Genomic DNA, 16,147 nt, shown 5'->3' with positions numbered 1-16,147 from the left:
GAGGTTTTTTTATACAATGAATTAAAGTAAAAAGAAACGCGAAGATCGACAATAGTTTAATCAGCTGGAAATGGAACTCTCTGCTTCAATAACTTGGATAATCAAGAAGGAAAAAAAAGTTGGCTAATGACTGATAAGCGAAAACAAAAAACTGAGCATCACTAGATTGTCTCACATTATGCAAATCACCGATATGGTAGCTGGTCTAGCTTAGCGGTAAGCGGTAGTCTTATTAATGGAAGTCCCAGGTACGACTCGGCATCAATTTGGGTCTTATTTCATCTCATTGCTACATATTCCTCCAAACATACAGGTAAGCAGTGTTATGCACCAATTAGGAAGCAATTATCTATCAGACCGCGTAATGTGCTTTTATTTCAGACGTCAGGTTAATTCATTGAATTCCTCTGAGTTTCATCGAGTTTTATTTGTGTAATTCCGTAAAAAAGTTGTGTAAGAAGCATGTTATAGGAGCCCTCAATCGCAGTGCTGCAGCCCGGTCCAAGTTCAGAAATAAACAAGATGTTCAATTCAATTCAACAAACTTCGGGGCAACCCGATAGCAGCCGCGAGTTACAAACTACGGTGATCAAATCACGAGACCGTAACTATATGTTTGAAATTCAATTTCAGTTTTTGACAAACTCACGAACATTACCTTATCTCATATTTTTAAGTGAAACTTCTTTAGAATCGATGTGATTTAAAACTCGACGGAAATGAAGTGAATTGAATTGAATTGGAATTGAACACAGGATTTTCCTTTTTTTGACGTGACAACGTCTTATAAATTGGTTTGCCGGGTGACACTTCAAGAAACTGCGTTACGCTCCGCTCACGTTATGCGCTCACAATGAGAGCGAGTGAGAGGCACGCGTCCCTTCCACTCGGGCATGGTTAGCCCGCCTAAGAGCGAGAGAGACAGACAAAAAAAGTGAAAGGCACGCGTCCCTTTGTAGTAAACGCTGTTTCATTGTACGCAAATGTATTGCAAGTTATTGTATGTATATTTGTATATATATACGTATGTATGTGTAAAGGTAAAAATAAAATTTTGTTAATATGAAATTCAGTGCGAGATTCTTTGTATAAATTAATGTTTTAAATATAATTCATTGTATAAATAAATGTTTTAAATTGTTACTATTATTTCATCCTTCTTCCTACTATACGAATGAATATTCACATTAAAATTATTTTACCACTCAAAGTCGTTGTCACGTAAAACTTTCGCCCGTATACCGACTTTACAGGCAACCAATATTTTTTTTAAGTTGTATTGGCTACACAGTGTAAGTTCCACCGATCAAGTTAACTTAAAAGTTGCCATTAGAGCTATATTCAAAATATGCTCACTGGAGTTTACTTAAGCTGTGCGAACAGCTTCAATGGTAGGCTATTTCATGTCCCACTGCGCTTATGGGAGATCCCCCATCGGTCGTTCGCCGTCGTTAGTTTTGAATATGAACGCTAAATAAGCTCCTGTGACAGGTCTGCATGAATCAGGATTTCTTGAATTTGAGTTTGGTTACTTAACTTCTATTTAAAAATACGAGTATGGTATAATTCATACCGGTAAGTAACATTGCAACTTCAAGGTTATCTTCAAGACTTGGTGTACAAGCCGATCTTAGACTACACTCAATACCGTCACTCATATTATTTTCTAAGCTTAAGGTCTAGGTAAAGGTAATTCAATGTCTTTTGTCTAAGAATTCAATTATTATATTATATAGAATAATATTATTATATTATACTCGCATTCTTCGTCCGCATTTATTATGGTTTTTACAAATATCGTTTGTTTTCCTGGGATATAAAGTTAGATGATTGGTTGCTTAATCAGGGCGTGAAAAGACAAAAATCTACAAACAAACACATGAACACACTTCCACATTGATAATTTTAGTTAGGATTACAACTTCTATACTACAAGGATAATGTTACTAAAATTTCAAACCAAAACTAATGCTTTATAGTAAACAAAAACTTGTATTCGACATCTACAAACCACTACAGCGATTGCTCTTCAAGTTGGCGACTGGACAGCGTCCAATTATATTTGTAAAAGCCTTTATTGGATTAACCTATTTCCCGCAGCAGTTCGCGCTCATTATACAAACGGGACCGAACTCATAATGACCACTGAGTTAGATGTACAGGCTACTGTGTAATTTACTACTTTATAATGCCAAGGAAACTTTATGAGTAACGCAACGGTTCTACGAAATGTCAGTTTCAGTCGAACAAGATAAATCCTTGGTTTTTTAAATCTTTAAATAGTGTTTATTTTTCAAGGTAACAATGCCTCTATCAAAAATCATGGTACTCGTATTTCTGTACATTGTAAATTGAACCTTGTACATTGTAGAAAACAAGTGAAACCATTATTTTTTATTGTAATATAAACGTTTTTTCAGAAAGTTCTGCAAGACCAAGAACCCAAACAAACGATTAAGACGAACTCTCAAGTGTTCACTTACGATTATGGCGAAAGTAAAACCTGTTTATTACCCAGTTATTGAATTATATTAAAAAAGTGCTTTTCCAAACATGCACTGTGCGGGGCTGCGAGTTAATTGCAGGGTGCGCCTTGCATGCGGTAAGTATTAAAATGAATTAAACGTTTTTTCTTCAATTTAAATAATGTAAAACTAATTAATTCCAAAAAAATGTAGCTTCTAGCAAGTTAACCTTTAGTTATGGTATTGTAAGTTCGAAATTGAGAATTATAAATTATAGAAATTTCATAATGATTAAATTTTCTTTATTTTAATGGTTAAACATAAGATAAAAAATAGTTTTGGATGTTTAACAAAATATCGAACATGCCCGACTGAGATACACATTGAATTGTGTCGAGAGGTCTACGGGATAAATATTAGATAAGTACGAAGTGCTTCGTTCAAAGATATTAATACCAACAGCTTTTACCCTATCTCACGGGTTTGTTCGAGAATGGCTTGAGCTATGAAACGCGAAACGATCGGAATCCAACATTATATCTAGTAGGTGAAAACATTTATTGGGTTATACTCAAAACGTGCCAGTGATCTACTCGTAGTTTAAGCATGAAATAATTATAAATTTCATATAAACGTGGGAGGCAGGCAACGTGGAATAATGGTCGGAAGTTGATTCTAATATTCCACGAAAGCAAGATTCACAATACCCTAAGATTTTGATAATTAATTTGAATATAATACTATATATATAGGTACTTCATTTATCCTTAATTATTGTTCGCTAAAGCACTGACGTCAGTAGTTTAAAGGGTTTGGTTTTGCTATCTAAAATAAGTACACATATTATTTTTGGGTCTATAATCTCGATCCGCTGTAAATCATCGTTAACGAGACATCAATTTACGACACAAATTAAATCACTGCTCAGAATTTTGTTTTTAAATACCTACGAGTATGAATTGGAAGCAATTCTAAACTTTAGAATTATAATTGCTAAAACTGTTGTTAATCATGATTTTGTTTATCGATATAACATATTTTATAATGCCCGCTTTTATAAATGCTATTGAGTGTGTTTATTAATAGATGCACATTTGCTTTAATTCCTCTTAATGCTGAAATGTCACAATTTTTGTCTTTGAACTTCGGTATTATATAACAATATAGGTATTTGTCTTGGAATAATCCACAGGATATTTTTTAACTTTAATGCAGTGATTTTTACATTTTTAACATAGGTAATTGACGGGTTTAATGCATCTATAATTCCATAAACGCTTGTTTTAACTAAATCCTTCTCAAAGTTTGTTTTAAAGGTACTAATACTTTCAGTGAGTAGGTAAAGTGAGCTGGCTACAGAACAAATATTTTCGTGAATAACGTTGCGATTAATAAATTATAGTTTACCGAGGAACGGAACACTTCATTACAGAGTTTATTGTGCAAAGATTTACGCTTTAATGAAAATCGTGCTGGGAATTTTCCGTACCCCTCCGTGGCCTCGACAAATTGTTGATATGAATAAGTATTTTATTACAGCAGATTAAACTTGTTGCGTGATGGAAGGAGTATTACTGGTAGATGTGTCATCTTCAAATATGAATGTGAGTTGATTAAATAGCGAGATATAAAGTTACCAGCCTTGCGGTTAATAAAAAGTAGCGCTATATGACTTACTAGAAAGTTACTTCTTCGGTTATCGATCGACTAGGATTTAACCATCATATGAAATTAAAATAAGTACACATATTATTTTTGCTATCCCATAAGGGGTGTAAGTGGGTGTGGCTAGTACCAGTCAGCCTCCCAAATTGCCAACCTCACCTGCACGTGGTGCACCCTGCCGTTTAACCGACGAGGCTCTGGCGACCGACAAGTGGCGGTATAACCACTTCGAATTGGCTAGGCTGAACAAATGGCACAGACCGGTGTCGGGCAGCAGCGACGCCGGGGCGATCAGTCTAGCCCTGCGATGACCAACCCGCCTGCCCAGCGTGGTCATTATCGGGCATATCTTTAATGGGAAGGAGAAAAAAACCACAGCCCCTAGTTCCCGGCGGCCCCGCTATTCCTGGCTCTGGCAGCGGTTATGGTAACGGCGGGGCAAGGGGTGTTAAGAATCTCCGGCAGAGATTCCGCTGCCAACCCCGACGACTTGACCTGGCAACATACAACGCACGCACGTTGAGGACCGATGGAAAGGTGATTGAGCTGGAAGAAGTGGTGAGCAAGTTGCGCTGGGATATTATAGGATTGTCTGAAGTCCGGCGAGAGGGGGAGGACTCGATAATCTTGGAATCCGGCAACTTGTTTTACTACCGGGAGGGTGACCAACAGTCACAGGGTGGTGTCGGGTTTATCGTCCACAAGTCTCTCGTCAACAATGTTGTAAAAGTCGAAAGTGTGTCGAGCAGGGTAGCATACCTTATACTCAGAATTACCAAACGGTATTCGTTGAAGGTCATACAGGTATACGCGCCGACTTCGGCACACCCAGACGAGGATGTAGAGGTTTTGTATGAGGACATTTCAAAAGCCATACATGCCTCGAACACCTACTACAATATTGTGATGGGGGATTTCAACGCGAAGCTTGGCGAGCGAACTGGTTCAGAGTTGAGGGTGGGGCAATTTGGGTATGGGCAACGGAACCACAGGGGTCAAATGTTGGCTGACTTCATGGAGAAGGAGGGCCTTTATATGATGAACTCCTTCTTCAAGAAGCGGCCACACAGGAAATGGACCTGGATAAGCCCCGATGGTTCCACGAGAAACGAGATCGACTTCATCATGTCGACCAAACGGCATGTATTCAATGATGTCTCTGTGATCAACAGGGTTAAAACCGGAAGTGATCACCGTATGGTAAGAGGCACATTGAGTATAAACGTTCAACTTGAAAGAGTCAGACTGGTGAAGTCTACACTCCGGCCTACTCGTGCCCATATTCAAAACCCCGAGAGCTTTCAACTAGAACTACAGAACCGGTTCGGTTGCCTAGCAGATTGCGACACTGTGGACGATTTGAACAACAGGCTGGTGGAAACTGTCCAAACAGTCGGGTCCAAATTCTACAAGGCCCACCGTAGAAACAAGGCCAATAGGTTCTCAACCAATACACTTAAGCTTATGACGGAGAGGCAAGAGATGAGACTACAGTCTATAGCAGACGCGTCCGCTTACCGGCGGATTAATAGGCAGATCTCTAAATCACAGACTCGTGATATGCGGCACTTCAATACAGAGCGTATTAAAAATGCCATCGAGCAAAACAGAGGCTCTAAAGTGTTCGCTAGAGATCTGTCTATCGGTCAGAGCCAGTTGATGCGACTGAAGACCAATAATGGTAGTCTTGTCTCTTCCAAACCTGAGATCTTGGGTGAGGTTGAGAACTTTTATGGACAGTTGTACACCACAGTACAGACGCCTGTTGAAGATTTGGCTAAGGATCCTAGAGCCAAATTAACTCGACATTATACCGAAGATATCCCAGACGTCAGCCTATACGAGATTAGTGTGGCTCTCAAGCAGCTTAAAAATGGCAAGGCGCCGGGTGATGACGGAATAACGGCAGAACTCCTGAAGGCAGGTGGAAAACCGATACTGAAAGTCCTTCAGCGATTGTTTGATTCCGTTATTCACCAAGGCACAACGCCAGAGGCATGGCACAGGAGTGTGGTGGTTCTGTTCTTCAAAAAAGGTGATAATACCTTGTTGAAGAATTACAGACCCATCTCGCTGCTGAGTCATATCTACAAGCTGTTTTCGAGAGTCATTACGAATCGTCTCGCTCGTAGGTTTGATGACTTCCAGCCTCCCGAACAAGCCGGTTTCCGTAAGGGCTTTAGTACCATAGACCACATTCATACGCTGCGGCAGGTTATACAGAAGACTGAAGAGTATAACCGGCCACTTTGCTTAGCGTTTGTGGACTATGAAAAAGCCTTTGATTCGGTGGAAACTTGGGCTGTGTTTAGGTCACTGCAGAGATGCCGAATTGACTACCGGTATATCCAAGTGTTGCAGTGTTTGTACAAAAACGCCACTATGTCAGTTCGTATACAGGATCAGACTACGAGACCAATCCAATAGCAGCGAGGCGTGCGACAGGGAGATGTTATCTCCCCGAAACTATTTACCGCTGCGTTGGAGGACGTCTTTAAGCTTCTGGAATGGAACGGACTTGGCATCAACATTAACGGCGAGTACATCACTCAACTTCGGTTTGCCGACGATGTAGTCATAATGGCAGAGACTCTGGGAGACCTAAATACGATGCTCGATGGCCTCAGCAGAGCTTCTCAACAGGTTGGCCTACGAATGAACATGAGCAAGACGAAGATTATGTCTAATGCTCATGTTCCGCTTCAACCAGTAATCGTTGAGAACACTGCACTCGAAATTGTTGACGAATACGTATACCTAGGACACACGATCCAGTTAGGTAGGTCCAATTTCGAGAAGGAGGTGAACCGCCGAATCCAACTCGGATGGGCAGCGTTCGGGAAACTCCGTGCCATCTTTTCGTCAGAAATCCCTCAGTGCCTGAAGACGAAAGTCTTCGAACAGTGCGTGTTGCCAGTGATGACCTATGGCTCTGAAACATGGTCGTTAACTATGGGCCTCATAAGAAGGCTTAGAGTCACTCAGCGGGCGATGGAGAGAGCTATGCTCGGAGTATCTCTACGCGATCGAATCAGAAATGTGGAGATTCGTAGAAGAACCAAAGTTACCGACATAGCTCAACGAGTCGCGAAGCTTAAGTGGCAATGGGCCGGGCACATAGTTCGGAGAAAGGATGGACGTTGGGGTCCCAAGGTGCTGGAATGGCAGCCCCGTACTGGTAAGCGCAGCGTTGGTCGACCCCCAACGAGGTGGACAGACGACATTAAGCGCGTCGCAGGTAGCCGTTGGATCCAAGCGGCTCAGAATCGTGGAACTTGGAACTCCCTACAAAAGACCTATGTCCAGCAGTGGACGTCTATCGGTTGATGTGATGATGATGATGATGATGAAATTTAACTTCACTCAAGTTTCAATTTATGTTTATAAAACGTGTGTGTACTTATGTACACTCGTTAGAAGTTATAGTTCTTTGGCGTAACAAGATAAAAATCTTTTCAAAAATCTTATCTTACGCCTTATTCTACGTTTGTAGAAAAAACGACACTAACAATAGAAAAAAGGTATTTAACACATTGGAAGTTTTATTATAACGCATTATCTAGTTATCTCATTATCGGACCACCAAGTTACACTGAACATTAAGATTTGAGATATTTGTACAATTGAATCATTTAATCCACCGGAATGAACCCGCAGACTTTGACAATTGAAAGTATACACTGTCATACCTTTTTTTGAAAATCTAAAATGTCAACAATAGCTAACTTCAGGGTGTCGGGTTTTTGTGACGGTGTGGGCGCGTTTCGTAAAAAAATACTCTCATAATTTTTTCCTGACGCGCCAAAGAAGTATAACTTAAAAAGTTAAATCTATTTACCTACTTATTCAAACATACGTTGGTGTAAATAGCACTCGCAACCATTTGGCCTCTCACACAGGATCTCTACGTGTCAACATGCTCAAAGGTTTTCAGTTCTTTGAAGTAAATTCGAATACACTTAGTTACCATGTCCTGCATTGCTATATTCTGTACAGGTAAGCTTCATGTAGAACCTTCTTACCTAGTTGCTCGGTTCACACATTATCAAATACTTGATACTAAAATGTTTCATTTACAGTATCAGTATTGGAACACTTTGACCCGGCTAAGTTTGTTTTGGGCTTGTTCTTAGACTTAGGACCCTCGTAGGTTTAGTTTTACATCTCACTGTAATGTACACAGATTTATGTAAAGTACGCATCAAAATATCTTTATGCTTATTTGAATAAAGAAATATATGACTAGATTACAACATATTGTAAATTGATAAACGTATTTTGATGAAAGAGTTTTGCAAAAAAAAAAGGTGAGTTGACGCACATGTTCAGTCACCCACAAAAACTTACCAACTATTAAATAATTTTGGTATATAATAAAGATAAACGATGACGATAGCAATTACCCCCAATAAAAATGGCACAATAATAACCTTGAGAACTCCGTCCAATATTTAAATACCTCAGGGTTAACCTTTGGCTATTGTCGCGCAGATTGCGGTGAGTGAATTTAATATTAAATAGAATATCTCAGTTGATATATTTTTCGTAGGACGTAGAGCAGTCAAAAAAATCTAAATATATTCAATATAGAAAAATCATAATATAGTCAATGCTATGTGCACTTGTCATTGACCTGCATATCAGTCCATGTGTTTGTGTGTGTGCTATGTTTAAAAAACGTGTAATATGCATGTTGTTTTAGTGCTCTTAAATAAATAAATAAATAAATAAATATATATTCGAATTTTGATGACTTGTAGCGAGAAAATATAATATCTGAATAACTGCTATCTATGTACGAGTATGTCCTGTCAAGAGATATTCTCAAGTTATTCAAGCAAATTCAAACATGAGAACATATCTTAGAGCATTGGAATCTGATTGAATTTCTTCACGAAGCTTACTCGTGGACTATATTTTATGTGCGTAAAAGTTCTTGATATAAGAAGTTAATGTGGCTTTCAGATCATGTAGGATCAGCGTACTTTCCGAACCCCCCTTTTATTTGATTTCATTGGATATAGATTTGATCCCATAAACCACTTTTAATAATATATTCAAAAGCTGGTATTTAGGGATCAAACTCTACGTTGGCTAATTCAAAAATTTACATTGAAATGTAATTTGCTTGATGCTAAATAATGCGTGGAAATGCGGGCTTATGAAGTTATCTACATGCTAATAGCAATGTATTTTTTTTTTTTTAATCTGACCAATTAGACCTGGTAGAGAGCCCATGTCATGATTGTCCAAAATAGCGAGATGTTCTGTTACCGACGAAACAGTTTCCATTCAAGTTGGTAGAATTATTTACAAAAAGGTGTGATGGGACGCGAGGTCACAAATTCGTCTTTAAAGATTTATCACCATTTTATATTCAACATCACGAGAGACTGCTTGAGCACTGAAAACTCTCTGTACTGAAACCTTTCTGTACTGTCTGTATTGGAATGGTTATAATTGTATAATTATGTCTATTCACTTATTGTAACAAACATTAGTGGTATTAAACGTGGTTCCTGTGGATTATGCAACCGACTGTTTAGAATTATGAAATCAGATTATTTAGAATGGAATTGTAGTTGTGTAGAGCTTTGTTTCCGAACGCTAAATGTAATAAGATAATTAATAAGTCTACCACTTACTTGATATTATTTGCTCGTTGACGCGAAGTGGACCTGCAAGAAAACAAATAGTTAAAATATAGTTATAAATTTTCCATACTGTGTCATTATATCTACTAGTTAGATCCCATCGCTATACGTATTAAGCGATGTCAAATTTAAAGCGAGTCATATTTGGTACATGGCTGAGAGTTGTCCCTAGGATAGACACTTTATGGAGCAAAGTTTAACAAAATCACCCACAAGGCTACATTTTAAAGAAGAGCAACGGAACTTTATATTTATATTTAAAAATTATTGAAATAATAATCCTTACTAATTTTCTCTATCATTTATTCTTTTTCTTTTTTTTTAATCCTTACTAATATTATTATAAATCGTTCTTATGTTTGTTTATTTGTTTGTCCATGCCCTAACGAAGCAACCGACCAATAATTTATGGCATAGAGAGGATGAAGAGTAACATTGGCTACTTTGTAAGAAAAAAACGGTTCCCTCGGGATTTGTAAAAACCGTAATAAATATGGACTCGGGCACCAGATAGTGTAAAATAACTAATTTTGTATTTGAATCTTATCATTAAGTTTTTATAATACGAATATCAGAAAAGTGGCTATTCCTGATATACATGTAGGTACAGGATTGTATCAAAAATGACGAGTAATTAGAGTTCCCGAAATAACTCAATGTGAAACGAAGCTAAAGTGACAATTGGTGGGACACGAAGCCTGGTGGAGCGGCGGACATTGACAACAAAATTGCTGAATCCCAAACAGGAGAATGCAAATAGTACCTACGGCCGATAGACGGTATCAAATAAGTCTCTGGAAACAATCGATACAAGACTGCGGATATAGAAATCCCTACGACACATCGGTTGGGATGAAGTATATAAATGTGTTTATTTAGCAAATATTTTTGATTTATGAATGTAACCGTTACATAGGTAACAAAGCAAATCTTATTCAATCCACGCCATTTTTAATAAAGTACCCTCGTCTTCGTGAAGTTTTCTTATATCTTATGCAAATGTTTCCAGCTGCGAGTATAAACACTTTTTCGCATAAAAAGTGAACGCCGGTGGAGCACCGGGAGAGAGGGCGGCACTTTACATAACAAGCACGCCGGAGAAGCGGCCGTCCGTATTTCAGGCGCTAACTCCAAAGAGTTTCGGAAAATTACCAGAAAATAAGACATAAAATTTCTCTAAATCTGAGCGATAAAGATCACTACGCGCTACCAGTTGTATCTAAAAACAAGCGGCGCCAAAATTCCTACAATTTTGGATATTTCGTTTTACTGTAGTAAATTGTAGTGGTAGTTTATGCTCTTCTTGCTCACAGAAAGCAAGTTACAAGGCATTGTCCTAGAGTTCGCTTAGGCATGTTTATTTGAATTAAAATACTTGTATTATGAAAATTAATCTTAAGTTGTAAAAATCCGCGAACAGCAGGAGAATCTGTATGACGTAATTTATTATTACTGAATTACAATTGTTAATAACTATTAGTAGTTTCAGTCGTACCAAACACTTTCGTCTTACTATTCAATAGACCGTGAGAGATTGCTTTAGATAAGATTTCTTAAAAGACTGGATATTAAAAACATCACAATATTAATGTTTTCTTAGTAGGCTATTTTTTTAGGTCTACGAATTGCGAATTGATGGATATAACCTCCTTAAATACATTATATTATAACCTATCTCTGATAATGAAATTCAATAAATGTTTTCACTTAAGTACTGGATATAAAATGTCGTCAACTCATAGTCCGCTGTTCAAGTGTGTTGTACAATAATGTAAGTTTACTGTTGAGCAGCACGCTGAGGTGAGAGCGTCGTCGTACAGAAGCAATTAAGTGAAAGAAGCGCAAGCTGTTCCCGCTATCAGTAAGTCGAAGTTGTTGGCTCAGACTAATGTGAACGAACGTAATTACTATGTCGTTTCAATTTTGGTTTTGAGCTTAACTTTTCTTTTGTTCTTCGTAATCGAAAGATAAAAACGTGCATGTATCGTATTAGCTAGCTTGCAAATCATAAGTAGAATCCTCCGTAGCTCAATGGTTACGAGGTGACTGAAATCCCAGTCTTGTATTCAAATTCCACCTTTTATTTATTCTATTGTACATACTACATGACTTTTCTTCTACAACAGTAAGAAATATTTATTAAACTAGATACGATCTCCAAATAATTAAATACCCGTAAATCCACAGCGAACGAGGTGATTTCACATTTCACTCTGTAATTGTTCTGAATAAATATCTAAAGGCTACGTATTAGGGTAAAGGATTCAAGGATGACGAATGACTAGCATCTGAAACAAATTGCCAACGTTTGAAGGTACCGCAGCAGTCTGGCAATTACCGGCCTTAACCGGGTAAACTTCAAATTGATGTAATCGCCGAAGTTTCGATAGCACTCGTCCTTAGCCACTCTCTACATTGTTGTAACAAGCCAAGTTCGCAAGTCGAGGTGGGCAGTTGGAGCACTATGAATAACGCCTGGACAGCGGCCTCAAATATCGATTAAGTTCCTTCCGAATTACGTCGCAAGTCTTCATTCTTATTAGATTCTTTAATAGCTGTATAACTGTGAGTACTAACCAATGCTTTCCTTTATTTTATGCTAAGAATATTAAATAATTCGTCGTCAGTTTTGTAACATATAACTCAATAAAATTGTACATGTATATCATGGTTTTCGTTTCTTGTGAATCCAATAAATAACGAAACGATAAGGTGTATACACAGAATTAAGATCATACAGAATCCTGATTCAGCCATTATTGTATGCGGTGCATTGCGTCCAAAAACAGTGAAAACGCGCCACTTCACACCCGCGGAATGTTGATAGCTCTCAAACTATTTCACCTTTTCCCATTTTATGGCAAACGTTTAAAACATTAGAGTAAAATATTTACTTTAAACTGCTAAATGGTATAAAGTGACTAACCGAGAAACACTACACAACAATACTAAGGTTTAGTGGTTCTTGATGCTTCAATAGGTTTTCTGTATGTTCTTAATTCTGTGGGTTATAAGTAATAGAAATTACATACAACCATTAATATCTGCAATAAATATAAGCCGTCTAAATGTTCACGTATGGGCATGGTGCCCTAAACGCTGCCGCTATTGCCCCTTTGAATTGCTAGACTTAGCCGTTGGGCTATAGGCGCCAGCTCTGTTGGTCACCAGACGTCAAGTTTCTGTGGGTGTATTCTTTATGTATAGAGGAATGGTTATTGTTGGGTATCACGCTTTATTCACCATTTTGAAACTCTCATACAGTTTTTACTCAATTAATTGTTAATTCTAATTAAATGTAACAACCTTCTCCATCATCTATCTCTGACTGTCCCGCGCCGGGACACCAGAAGTTGCAAATCCACAAATTTTTTTCATATACCAGTTACTAAATCCCATCTCGGAAAACAAGCGCCTATTATACGTATTTTTGCGAAATACAACGAGTTATCTAAAAAGATACCTGGCATCGATATCTTCCATGACTCACCCACAGCTTTTAGAAAAAAACTCACCGAACACTTATCGGTGAGTAAAATTTTGTGTTAATTTTTTTGCAATTTAAGTTTATATGACGCTTTGTCAATGCTATGTGCACTTGTCCATTGACGTGCATATCAGTCCATGTGTTTGTGTGTGTGCTATGTTTAAAAAAAGTTTAATATGCATGTTGTTAGTGCTCTTAAATAAATAAATAAATAAAATAAATTGTATCGCTAGTTGCAAATTCAGCCACAAGGCACAACTCTGAATTTAAACCCAGTGCAAGCAAATAAAGATCCATCAACACTTGATCTTTCGTATAACTAGATGGACTGCGTATTTCAGATGAAAGAGTGGGTCACCATCATCAATATCGACCCATTACAGGCCCTATAATGTAAAGGTAATGTTCCTGTCAGATTGAGGAGAAGGGTTTGAGCCATCGTCCACCACCATAGTTGAAGCAAGTGACATTATATTTGCTTAAAACGCACATAGCTTCGAAAGTTATAGGTGGCTTCAGAGTTTCCAATTCGATCCCTCCGAGAGTAAGGCCGAAGTTCTAACCACTAGCCTATCACCGCTTTACGAAAATGAATGTAAATAACGCCTCGCAACGGAAGCGTACACGGACGGTTAAAACCTAAAATAAATGGGCGACATTAGAAGCTGCTCCGAAAATGAATTGTGGCCATTTTTGCCAACAATCGACGCACGTGATTTATAACCATCGGATAACTTCGAACAGCCTTTCTTTTTCATGGAATAAAATATTACTGAATCACACTCATGAATTTTATATAATATTTGGAGTTATGTTTGACACGATAACAACATAAAGTCGGTGTTTTTCGTGTGTGAAGCGTCAAGACGCATGAAGTTGATAAAGGTTCAACAGCATGTTTGAGCGAGATATCATTTATTCATCCGAATAAATCGAATGATTATTTTATAACATAAAATAATACCTGTCTGCAGTTTGGGAACAGAAAGGAAATAAAATAAAAGTCACTGACATCATAAAATAGTAGACGAGTGGGTGGAAACACGACGAAACGAACTATTATTTGACTTCGAATTACGTGTCAAAATTTTTTTCCCTTTATCAGGAAATAAATTTTCCCCATCGCTTCGGTTGCGTTGTATCCGAGTCGCAGTACTTTTACAAATGCAAAAGTATTATATCAAACAGTACACACATGGTGGGTTATCCGGTTTCATGTGCATACTATGCTTATTTATATTTAACATAAGTACATTGAAAATGTCAATGATAAAAATGTAACAGACGAAAATAATACCCAGTTAAGTTTTGTGTTTTCCCAGAAAGGATGGTTAATTTAGTTTCCTATATTTTTATAAAAGTTTTAATGTAAGAAAATTTAATTATCGCTATAAGTTTTATAGTATTTATTCAACTCGTGTTCTTAGAACGAAATATTTTATTTCCCGTGCAGTATATTATATAATTCGTTTAGAAGTTATATTTTTCATTGTCACAGAGTGCAGTGAAAGATAAAAAGCAGTTAAGACTCGAAATAACTCGTATGCTAGCTCTATTTGCATAGAGTATTAATATTTTAATTGGATTCGAATTGGAATATCTTTCCATGGATGAAAAATGGAATTAATTCTGCGAGAAAAATTGCCAATATTGGTAATATACCTGTAGGAAAGTAATCTCGCGGCAAAATTTATGATAGCCGGCGAACTTGGTATTCCGATGTAAAGTGCCATAAATTTTAATGTGTTTTTTTCGGATGAAACTCGTCCTAAAAATTGGATTTGAAGTAGATTAATAAACGCGTCATTCAATAAATCAAACAAATTGCGTTCCGGTTTCAGGAAATATTATATCGAGCTATTCAGCCATCAAATCCAATGCGTTCAATTATCAGGTGAATACTGTGTGTATGGTTTATAAACACATCGAGCAAACATTAATTTATGATTTATTTCAATTAATAAACACATAGTTAATCTATGACACGGGAAATAGGTACTATTTTGCATAATCTGTGCTGCAGATTAAACTAGCATAGTCCGTACGCTTACTCCGTACGTTAACTCTCTAATTCAATAGTCTCGTTTAAAGTCTCTGGAAAATATTGTGAAATCGTGCTTAAAGTAAAAGTTTTGGAAGGCAACGAGTGATTAAATAAACTTGTACACATAAAAACTAGACAATTAAATAAAAACAAGCTAACACAATGCACACAATTGTGGCTGACATTGCTATGCGATATGAATGAATGGATACAATTTAATTGTTCACCACATAGAAGCACAGGAAAATGTAAATAAAAAGTTCACACAATGCGTATAATTTGGCGGCGGCGATATGGTGGGTATTGCTTAAATACCTTCTCTCCTATGAAAAAGAAGGCCTGTGCCCAGCTGTGGGACATGAGAAGGCTGAGGAGAGTGAGAGCTGACACGACAGCGACATACTGCTGGCATAACAATGTGCTGCCCGAACTAAATTCCCCCGATGGGTTAAGTTCAGCTGCGGATATAATTATCGTGAAAAATCTACTACAGAAAGTGTTAAATCGAGCTTCAGTGCCAGTAGTATTTAAAATTTTAATGTTGTTACAATTAAGATATTGGCAATTACAATGTTTATAATGATACAATATCACTTAAACAGCTAACTTTTAGTAGAACAAAAACTCAATATTCTAGTTTAGAGTATTCATAGCTCAATATCACTATCGGATTTATGTCATTGTCTTCAAAAATAGATCAGAATTTGAAAGAATGATTATATTTCAAGCTCGAGATAAAACAGAAACGAAACATTTAAAAGTAATTAAAGTATTATTGAGAACCATTCAATTAATGTTCGTGTGAAAAAGTATTAGCTAAGTGGAAACTAGA

The 16,147-nt window shown here is 37.3% G+C and overlaps 1 protein-coding gene across 1 annotated transcript in view; it reads right to left on the bottom strand.

Moving 5' to 3' along the window:
- LOC120626826 (calexcitin-1) overlaps positions 1-16,147 on the bottom strand; it is a 77,832-nt gene that overhangs the window by 54,741 nt on the left and 6,944 nt on the right. The window contains exon 2 of the mRNA XM_039894589.1: positions 9,776-9,808. The gene's annotated coding sequence lies outside the window, so the exon portion shown is untranslated. The remainder of the gene's footprint in view (positions 1-9,775; positions 9,809-16,147) is intronic.

This window comes from Pararge aegeria, chromosome 10 (assembly GCF_905163445.1).
Source record: "Pararge aegeria chromosome 10, ilParAegt1.1, whole genome shotgun sequence".
NCBI classification, from domain to species: Eukaryota; Metazoa; Arthropoda; class Insecta; order Lepidoptera; family Nymphalidae; genus Pararge; species Pararge aegeria.
The sequence above is the reverse complement of the archived record's forward strand: the minus strand, read 5'-3'. Positions and strand labels throughout refer to the sequence as shown.